This window comes from Schistocerca cancellata, chromosome 12 (assembly GCF_023864275.1).
Source record: "Schistocerca cancellata isolate TAMUIC-IGC-003103 chromosome 12, iqSchCanc2.1, whole genome shotgun sequence".
NCBI classification, from domain to species: Eukaryota; Metazoa; Arthropoda; class Insecta; order Orthoptera; family Acrididae; genus Schistocerca; species Schistocerca cancellata.
In genome coordinates this window covers 166761758-166772886 of record NC_064637.1, presented here as the reverse complement: position 1 = coordinate 166772886, position 11129 = coordinate 166761758, and the positions used below count along the sequence as shown (strand labels likewise).

Sequence of the window (11129 nt, the reverse complement as noted above, 5' to 3'; positions counted from 1 at the left end):
GATGTGTATGTACAAACGAGAATTGCATCGTCTATTGGCATCCACTGTTATTAGCCCTAAAATGATAGGAAGTCCGTAGGCCTACTAACAGGCTCTAATTTGGCAATTAAAATCGTGCCAAAATGATTATCAGTTGCGTAGAAAAGTCGAAGTGTTCTGGCATGAAGAGACTTGTGACATTGCTCAGTAACACATTATGCACATTTTTTTGAAGGTCAATTACACTTTTTGCCATCGATTGCATAATTTTTAATCTATGAAAGAACAACATTAAATATGAAAACTAACTTGAAGCTCGGTCTTTTTTTAGTGTGTGTTACATGTTAAGTCATATCAAATACAAATGTGCCGGTAAAATTTTAAATAGTGGCATAAATGACTTATCTTCTGGGCCCGACATTTTTCAAGTGGCTGATCCTCAAAGTGTTACGTTTTGAATGAGAGTTATAACGCCCTGTGATTTAAGAAATTCACTGCACTGTCTGCACATTCTCACACGTAACATAAATCACTTGCGTGGAAATTTACTTTGTAAGTAACGCATCTAAAGGCACTATTTGTAATATTTTCTGGTGATCTGTTAGAAATGTAAACAATTGTGACGTCACACACATCGAATGCACGTTAGTTGTTACGGACGTACTGCATAATCTTCGACCTAAAGCCTTTGACACTTAACGGTGTCGGCAAGCTGGTCTGTGCATTGTGTAAATTACCCATTTTCTATGCTACTAAACTTTTGTTTTGGTGTTATTCTCTGATTTGTGTTTCGTTGCTGCAATATTATTCAGCAGTAGTGGAGTCAAGTTCTTTGTCAGCGTATCAGATCTTACACGTCACACCTACAAAACTTTAACTGAAATCTAAAACAACAAAAAATCCCGGAATTCTAAAAAATTCCCAGGTTTTTCCCGGATTTGTCCCAGATGAAAAAATTCCTGGGTTTTTCCCAGAATTCCCGGATGTCCCGAGCCGTATACACCCTGATACAGTAAAATATGATACAGTGTATCATATTATAAAATTGTATGCCCAAGACACATGATGAGTAATATAAGTCCTTCCACTTTCAAAAGTTCTAAGTCTCTTTTACATGTGGAGGAATGTTGACTCTGACTTTAAGATAGCCAGGTGGGAAAACAAAACCAAATGAGTGAGTCAGATAGATAAAGAAATAAAGTGTGTGTGTGTGAGAGAGAGGGGGAGAAGGGGGCAGGGGCTGAGTTTCGCCTAGGTTGGCGACGTGCTTTCGCCCTGCCGACACTTGCTTGCTCACTTTTCTGGTTTGCCCTCGTCTGCGGTATGGTAGTTGCTACCCACTTCACGGATTTGCTTGCTTCCTGTTTGTTGCACCATGTCTTCGCAAAGAGAACAACCTTCACTGCCTGAGCTTTTACAATTTCAGACGCAACAGATGACGCAGTTGCTCGCAGCGATGCAAGGACCAGTGCAAGCAAACACGCCGCCGTCGCTGGCACCCCCACCACCAACACCAGCACCGCCGTTCTGACGCTTCAACCCTGGCACGAAATGTCGGGATGAGTAGTGGGCGCAGCTTGAAGCACACTACGAGGCCTACAAAATTGCAGGTAATGCGCGGCTGCCTTTCTTTATTGCCCACACTGGTGTGGAACTGTATCGCGTGTTAGTGAACCTCTTCCCCGCCTCCCGCCCGGAAGAACAGTTGTATGACGACGTGCTCCGCAAGTTGGACACACATTACAATGACAGTGTCAATGTCGTCGCTGCGCATTATAAGTTTTTTTGCCTGCAGTGTAAATCTGGTCAGACTAACCACTCGTGGATTGCAGACTTGCAAGGGCTCACGACCAACTGTGACTTCCAGTGTGTCTGCGGGCTGTCCTATGGAGATGTAACGGTCAGAGACGCTATCGCGCAAAATGTGACGGATCATCGCCTCCGGGAACAGATCCTCAAATGTAAGAACCCTACTTTGCAAGAAGTGTTAGATTTGCTGGATCGCCAGGACACGTTGGACAGGGCGAATTCCGCGTTCGATGCAACGCCAAGCGTGTGCGTGCTTAGTGCTTCTCACAACAGGCCCGCGCACTCCGCTTTGCCACGGCCGGCTCCGCCGCACTGCAAGCAGGTGCGTAAACAATTTGCTCACCATACTACCGTGCCTAGACTTAAATCTAGCCCTAAGTATTTTAGTGCTCATCCCCGGGACAAGTGCCCTTCCCGTAGGGCTCAGTGTTTTCTCTGTAACAAAACAGGTAATGTTCAAGCCGTGTGTTCTAAATGGAACTCTCACCCCACATACGTGTCAGGTTCGCGTAATTCGAAGCGGAATCGCCGCAATGGCTCTCGCCGTGGAACTGCCTCTGAGCAACCTATGGACGTTAATGCTATTTTTGAACAGGCTCCTGCACCACGTGCGTCTCCCACCAGTCAGGTGCCTAGCCAGACTTCCTCAGACACTCTCAATCGCATTGAGCACAGTGCACGCAAACTATTTGTGAGTCTCCGCATTGCTGGACGTGCTGTGCATTTGCAGTTAGATACTGGTGCTTCGGTTTCTTTACTGAATCACATATGCATTGCTTGGCTCACCGCCGCTCGCTTTCCACGCCGACTGCTTTCACAGGACAAGAAATTTCATTGCTCGGTGTGTGTAGTGTACAGGCTACGTACGGTGCCACCACCAGAACAGTGACTTTCCACGACGTTCAATCACGTGATGCTACAAACATTTTCAGACTGGATGCATTTGAACTTTTTGGCCTCTTGGTGCAAGACAATGTCCTGTCCGTCTAGTGGCCGTAATGACAGTGTTGACTCCCTTTGTGCGTCGTTTAGTGAACTTTTCTCCGACGGCTTGGGCTGCGCTTCTAATTTCGCTGCGCACGTTGTAGTTAGAGACGATGCTATACCTGTGTACTGGCGCGCTCGCCCGGTCCCGCATGTGCAACGCGACGCAGTAGCTGCAGAACTCGTGCATCTGACAGATGTTGGAGTCCTGGAACCCGTGTCTGCCTCACCCTGGGCGTCACCGATAGTGTGTGTTAAGAAACCTAATGGTTGGCTCCGCATTTCTACAGATTTTAAGTATATAGTGAACCCCCAGACTGTTGTTGCTACTTTTCCTTTGCCGCACTCTGAGAACATATTTGATAAGATGGGTGCAGGTAAGTATTTTTCTATGATTGATTTGAGAGACGTGTACTTCCAGATTCCGCTCGACGACTCGTTGCAGCGCTACTTTCTCATAAACACTTACTTGGATCTGTTCAAGTTCTGCCGACTTCCTTTCGGTTGTGCTTCAGCGCCAGCTATTTTTCAGTCATATTTGCAGCAATTGTGTGCTACGGTTCCAGGGTGCTCTAATTACCTAGATGATATTGAAGTGTTGGGTCGCACCCCTAAAGAACATTTGCAGAACTTGAAAACTCTGTTTAGTGTCCTTTCACAGGCTGGTCTCAAATGTAACAAGAGCAGGTGCAAGTTTTTTCGGACTGAGAGAGAATACTTGGGCCATGTGATTAATGGACAGGGTATCCACCCCTCCCCGTCGCATCTCCGTGCGATCAGAGACTTGCCGGCACCTACGAACTTGAAGGAACTCCAATCAGTGTTGGGAAAAATTACTTATTATATTCGCTTCATTCCTAACGCCACTCAGATAGCAGCGCCTTTGCATTGCCTCTGGCGTAAGAATGTGCCTTTTGTGTGGTCTCCGGATTGTGACGCTGCTTTCCGCCAGCTCAAATCTGCATTGCTCAGTGATCGATGTTTGGTTCCTTTTGATCCCTCGCGGCCTGTGGTTTTGGCTGTCAACGCGTCTTCGCACAGCATCGGTGCGGTTCTCTGGCACCGTGTACATTCGGTCTGTGGTGCCACCGCCAGACACCACACTTGCTAGGTGGTAGCCTTTAAATCGGCCGCGGTCCGTTAGTATACGACGGACCCGCGTGTCGCCACTGTCAGTGATTGCAGACCGAGAGCCGCCACACGGCAGGTCTAGTGAGACGTCCTAGCACTCGCCCCAGTTGTACAGACGACTTTGCTAGCGATGCTACACTGACAAATAGGCTCTCATTTGCCGAGACGATAGTTAGCATAGCCTTAAGTTACGTCATTTACTATGACCTAGCAAGGCGCCATGACCAGTTTATATTGAGATTATATAATGTATCAACAAGAGCGATGTTCACCAATTGTGCATTAAAGTTAAGTTTTCTACCAGTTACTCTTGTTTGGCTAGTCTTATTTCTCTGACCTGTTCCAGACCTCACGCCAGCCTGCGTGAGCTTAAACGCGTGCTTTTCAGCTACAAGTCATAGTGGATTGGCTGTCGGGTCAGTCCACTACACAGTCGATCACCCGATCGCATTTACCTCCAAATTGTTCAATTTGGCGCAACAAAACTACTCTCGGATAGAAAAGGAAGCTCTAGCTATTGTCTATGGAGTCGCCAAGTTCCACGATTTTTTGTACAGTCGGAAGTTCTATCTGGTTACCGACCACAAGCCTGTGACATCGTTGTTCCACCTGTCCAAGCCTGTTCCAGACAGTACGGCGCAGAAATTGCAACGTTGGGCAGTGTTTCTGTCCAACTACAATTATGAAAGTTTGTACCGGCCTACGGCTCAAACATGGCAATGCCAGCACGTTGTCTCTATTGGTCCGGACGACGCCTTTGACTTCTCTGAAGTGTCGTGTCTCTACGCTGAGTCGCAAGACGCAGAGTTTGCCGATGGCTTTCCGATTGACTTCCGTCGTATTGCTTCTGCGACCTCCACCGACGCTTCTCTACGCCTAGTTTTGCAGGACATCCGTACGCAATGGCCGTCGTCTGCTTCACAAATTCCTGACCCCTGATTCAGCGTTATTTTGCACAATGCCATAATCTGTCAGTTCACCACGGTGTTCTACTCCGAACGGAAAATGATCAATCCATTGTTGTGGTACCTTGTTCTTTGCAGTTGGAAATTCTCCACCTTCTTCATGTTGGTCACTGGGGTATTGTGCAGACAAAACAGCTCGCTCGACGTCATTGCACCTGGATTGGTATTGATCGCAACATTGAAGATTTGCTCACAACTTGTCAGTCTTGCGCGGAGCTTTAATCTGCTCCCCGCCACCAGTTCTTTGCGTGGCTGACTACTAATGCACCTCGGCAGCGTCTCTGTGTTGATTTAGCGAGTCTGTTCTGGGACGCCCACTGGTTAATTGTTATCAATGCTTACAGCAACTTCCCCTTGGTTGTCCTGATGGTTTCAACTACCTCAGTGAGTACCATTCGGACGGTGAAGTCGATTTTCTGTCTGGAGGGTCTGCCGGAAGTGCCTGTCTCCGACAACGGCTCCCAGTTTGTCTCCAAGGAATTTGAAACATTTTGTGCTGCCAATGGCATTCGCCATCTGACTTCCGCCCCGTTCCACCTGAATTCGAACGGCTAGGCTGAACGGTTCGTACGAACGTTCAAATCACAGATTACTAAGTTGCGCGCTACACATTCTTACAAGCGTGCTCTTTGGACCTTTTTGTTGTCCTACTGCTCCCAGCCGTGTAGTACTCACTCTCCAGCTGAACTGCTTCAAGATTGCGCCCACAGGTCACTTATGCAGTTACTGCGGCCTCCTTCACCACTCGCTTCCACTGCGTCGCCTCCTTCCAACTTCATGCTGCACATTATGGTCTTCTACAGAGTTTTTACGGGCAGGCGGTGTTGGAAGCAGGGGCGCATCGTTCGCTCGCTCGGCCACGCTCTATATCTTGTTTCTGGTCCGTCCGGCTCGATCAAGCGGCACAGGAACCAGTTACAGTTGTGCCACCTTCCGGTTTCTGCTGCCCCCTCTTTGTCGGAAGATGCTGACATATCGCGGTCTCCCTCGGAGCCCGCGGCGCTGCCGTGGCTGACGTGCTTCCCTGGCGCACACACTGCGCATGCACTGTCACTCTCGGCGCGTGGCCAGCGCCCCCCCTTCTGCGCATGCGCCTCAGCCGCCGTTGCTGTCAGCGGCCACCGCCACCTGTACACTGCGGCCTCCGTGCCAGCCGACCGCCGGAAGCCGCCCCCGACGCTGCCCTCACCGCCCCCGCCAGCAGCCCTGGGTCCGCCACCAGCTGAGGCTTCCGCCTCGCCGGTCACTTCGCCGCTGCCGCAGCGTCGCCCCCGTCACCCGTGGACGTCGAGCTCTCCCCGTCCCTTTCGGGCCTACCTGGGGGTGGTGTCCAGTCTGAAGAGGTTTTTGTACCGGGTTTTTCCCTCGCTCCATCACGTGAATGTGGTACCGTGGGCAGGCAGTCATCCCGGGCAGTCCCTCTGTCTGTCCCTCAGTTCTGCCGCCCCCAGGTCCCTCCTCCTGACGTCGCAAGCCTTATTCCACGACGCTGCGACGTTTTGGGGCGAGGGGTGCAGTATCATTGTCACAGATACTACTACAACACCGCACCAACACAAGGTTAGCAGCGCATCGTATGCTGAGCACTTCGCACTCTAGCGGGCTGTGCAGCTCGACAGAACTGGAGTGCGCCTCGTTCACTTCTTATTTAGATTTCAACCTAGTCAGACGCAGTTTCATAATCGGCCCTCAGCCAGTTGTGTAAAGCTTGATTTGATTCTCTGAGTAGGACCCATCAGGCGCAGTCCCTGGGAATATGTTGTATTAGTTCACGGTATTCCATGTTACGAGATTGTCAGTTCATAGCCACAGCTGCAGTCCTACTAACTACTGAAGATAAGTAATTTCACTGTACTATGTATTTCTCGAATAGTAATCCTTCTCTCTAACAGTGTGCCGTACCGCATATTATTGCAACCTGGACTCCTTCAGCTCCTATCAACTCGGCCTCCTACTTATTTGCATTTAGTAATGAGCTGAAAACACCCACGCGTTTTGTGCCTCTAAACAGTGAGACACAATACTATTGAGATTATTTGTCAATTGATATGAAGCTGATATCTATACAGATGTCATTGGTGATCTTGCAGCTCTCAATGAATGAAGTTATAATGAAATCTAGACCTTTCGCTGCTTACAGGTGTCGATAAATATAAATGGGGACAGTTGAAAAATGTGTGCCCCGACCGGGACTCGAACCCGGGACCTCCTACTTGCACGGCAGACGCACTAACCGACTGAGCCACCGAGGACACAGAGGATAGTGTGACTGCAGGGACTTATCTCTGGCACACTCCCCGTGAGACCCACACTTCCAACTTTCTATCCACACACTACATTTGTAGTGCCCCTGCCCACCGTACTCACCATTCGTGGTAGCCAATCTACCGAATCCCGTAAGAGTTCGGCCAATGTGAATGCATCCGCACTGAAGACGGTCATTGGCCGGTAAGCCTATATAAAACTCGTATCTGTACAGATATCAGTGGTGATCTTGCAGCTCTCGAAGAATGAAGTTACTGTTGCCAGTATTTTCTCTAATATGCTGTAGCCATTCCTCTATTTTTGTCCTATGCCAAAGTAAATCTTTCATGTTAAAAAGGACTGTTGAAATGCCCACCACAAACGTCCATGTATTAACCGCCTGTGTCAACTTCTGTGAGATGACTTCTTCATCTTTTTTCTGCACTTAGTACACTCAGTTACTTGTATACAATGTCATTTCCACGGCACATTCAATATCGTATTTACTCAATTTAATGAAAATTCATCTCTCAGTGCAAATAAATCGTCAAAATTGTGAGAGCAGAATTATTCAGATGGTGAAATTCTGAGCACTTCTGACAGGCACGCGTGAAGGTAGAAAAAACTACTCCTAGGAACTGTGAGACCCTTCCTGACCGAGGAAAGGGGAACAGCAAAGGAGAGGCCAGTCACCGAGATGCCAGATGGAGACGAATCGACCAGTCATTGCGGAGAATGTAGACAGACATAGCTTTGGTCTAGAGATAACAGATAGACAGTGAGAGAAGTAAAGATGAATTAATAGAGAGAGAAATTGAATAAGCAGTGCAGTTACAAACTAGGAGGAAAGTGGAAGAGGAAATGGGGCAACCACAAGGAAAAGTAAGAGGGTGGGCTGGTAGAAGGGAGGATGAAAGTAAAAAGGAAGTACTCGAGTAGATAAGTTCTACCAACGAAAACAGTTGGGAGGACTGTAACAAGAGATTCAGTCCAGAAAAATGTCAATGGGAGAGCGGGGTGGGTGGAAATGTCAGAGGAAGAGCTCTCGCTTCCAGAGTCGAGGGAAGCTACTATCGAGGGATGTAGCTGCAGTCGGCCCTCGAGTCCCTTACATCGTGCAACCGTGACGAGTGCCTCGAGACGAACAGTTCTTCTACAGCCATTTGTGCACTCGGACAGTTTACTGGTGGTCACACGTATACAAAACACTGTGTAGCACGCACGAGATGGTGGTTTTACAAGTTGCCCTGCCTTCGATATTGTAGGATTTACCAGTGACGGGGACGGAGGAGATGGTAACGGTGGATGGACGTGTCATGTTTTACAGTGGGTACGACCACAGCATCAGAAATCTCAGGCAAGGAATAATGGTCTGGAAATGTCACAATTTGGTAAATATGTTACACAAGTTAGGAAGATGGTAATGCTGCGGGGAGGATATCAGGGACGGGGGCTCTCATTCTGCGGCTCGGCACCTGCAATTACGCATATCTGTTTCTGTTCTTCCATCCCCAGATATGCACCTCGGCAAAGTCAGTCTATGTGTGGTCGCTCATTCCTTCCTTCTGGGGGGGGGGGGGGGGGGGCTGCTGCTGTCTTATTTTCAGTTTCTCTTGAGTACCGTAACATCCACCATCCTCTGCAGATGTTTTAACTTGTTCTCCGTGGTGTGACAAATTTTAACTATACGTCTCTTGTTTGTGTAGGTCCTTGTAATTTTTGATGATACGTACCACAAACTTCTGCTGCTCTTGCAGATTCACAAATATTTGCTTGAAATCCTTTTATGTTGTTTATATTCTGTTCCGTCATGATTTGCATTGGATCCATATGTAATCACTCATTGTAAATAAATGTATCTTTTTTTATGTCTTGGTATGCAAAATGGGCTCTACCTTTACTCTCATAACACTGTCTCATATAATTATCACTGGACGAAAGAGCACTTAGATAAGTGGCAAAGATGACACCCCTAAAATGTGCATTCTATGTCTCGAGCTAATGTGACACTTTAGCCTTAGAACTGGACATTGGTACACACACTGAATAATTTTAATTTACAGTGAGTCCCATGTCCATTCATCAGCTTCCATTGGCTAGTATATTTCTTCAAGACTGCTTATGCCTGCTACCTTGCTACCATGAACGGGATTTCATCATCTGCATCGGACACAGCTGTAGAGAGACCGTCACTCTCCTGAAGTTACAATTGTCGACAAACTTCTGGAAGCACTTCACATCAGGTTCATCTTTCGAGAGCATCTACTGAAATTTGTTAACTATGATAACTTCTCAAAGACAACTTCAAATTGCTGGTGTTGATGAAGTTCATCACTTGTGTGTGTGTGTGTGTGTGTGTGTAGTGGGGGCGGGGAAAGGGCTGGGGGGAGGGGGACTGACAGTGTTTGACAATCCTACAGTAGATTTCTGGAAATACATGGAACCAGATTTCCATGCACAGGTTGTGCAATTCCTGTTAATTATTGGCCAGTGGTTTGTAGGTGTAGACCTGGCATCAAATAGTGTCCCAGATGTGTTCCAGCAGGTCCAGATCAGGAGAAATGGTGACTGAGGCATCAGAGTGAGTTCACGATCATGCTCCTCAAACCACTGTAGCAAGATTCTGTTTTGTGGCACAGACAGTTATCCTACTGGCAGATGCTGTTGTCTTCGGGGAAGACACATTTGAAGGGATGCAGCTGTTTCGCAATAAAGTTGACATCAACACAGGAAAATGGGAGGCAGGAGGGTCGTCTGCTCAAGAGCCCACGTTCAACAATGTGTGCCGAACGGTGTGCTCCAAAACATCTGTGCCTGCATCAGCACTGTATTCTGTCAACAGATCTGCTACACATTGGTGTCTTTCGCATTTTACAGAGCGGGCAAATTTCCAACCTCCGCATCCTTTGACGAGGCACGATAACTGACACCTTGCCGCCTATTCGCAAGTTCTTCCACTCTTCGACCACTGCTCACAACAGTATCACGTGAACGGCAGATCAGCTTCGCAATTTCTGAGACATTCACTGCCGAGTGCCGGGCCATAACTATCTGCCATTTGTCAATGTCATTCACTTAGGTGTATTTCGCCACAGGGCACGAATCGTAGCTAGATCGATACGCCCTTAGTCTCTGTTTGAAATAAATACTTTCCTTACCGTGCCAGAAGCCAGCAGGGCCACCAGGTGGCATTTAAACTCGTGGTGGGCATAATATTTGGCTCGTCAGTGTATGTAAGTGAGTGTGACGGATACGAGAACATCACCTGCAGGAAGTACAGTTGCTTTGCAGACGAAAATTCCTTTACATTTTTGCTCGACCCATAGGTTCGATCAGTAATTAACTGCAAAAGTTTGTAAATTACAGGAACAACCTTTTGTAGGTGACTGTGGCCAGAAAACGTAGTCAGAATCTGCACGGGAGTCTTCCAGTTCATAACGATGACGTACGACGCATACGTCCACGAAAAAGTATGCCGCATCTGTTTGACACCAGCTGCCGAGTAGCTCCGCCAGCTGAACCTTGAGGAAATGTGGTGTTCCCAAAGTTACGACTTTCTCTCACTCGGTTTGTGACTGTAACATTTTATGTGTTTCGGAGCAAATGTAGTGTACTTTGTTTCAAAATCTCTGTAATGAGATCATTTCAAATGTGAATCATTTACTTTTACATTCTTCCGATTTGTCATTCGCCAACTAAAAGCAAAAGTAGCGACAGCATCGTAAATGCCAGAGTTTTTTGCGAAAAATGTTGTGTAACTTTTCGATTTCTTCACACTCTGCTGTACAATATTTGCATTTTCCCAACCCACCAAAAAGTCACCCCATCCTCAGAACAGATGGGTCGTGTCGTCCTGGGGTACAACTACTGGAATTTCATCTTCCAAAAGTAATATTGATGAAACCATTCTGTCTCTTTATACGCTCAAAAGTTGATAACAATAAGACTACAGTAACATATAACTAAAAAATATGATGAAAGAAATTAACAATAAAGTTATAGTAACAGTAGATGAAT

At 47.3% G+C, this 11129-nt stretch overlaps 1 non-coding gene across 1 annotated transcript; it reads right to left on the bottom strand.

Moving 5' to 3' along the window:
• Positions 1-7046: 7046 nt before the first annotated feature.
• On the bottom strand, positions 7047-7120 carry Trnaa-ugc (transfer RNA alanine (anticodon UGC)). The gene has a single exon. It is a non-coding gene; the product is annotated as a tRNA-Ala (tRNA).
• Between the last annotated feature and the right edge of the window lie 4009 nt (positions 7121-11129).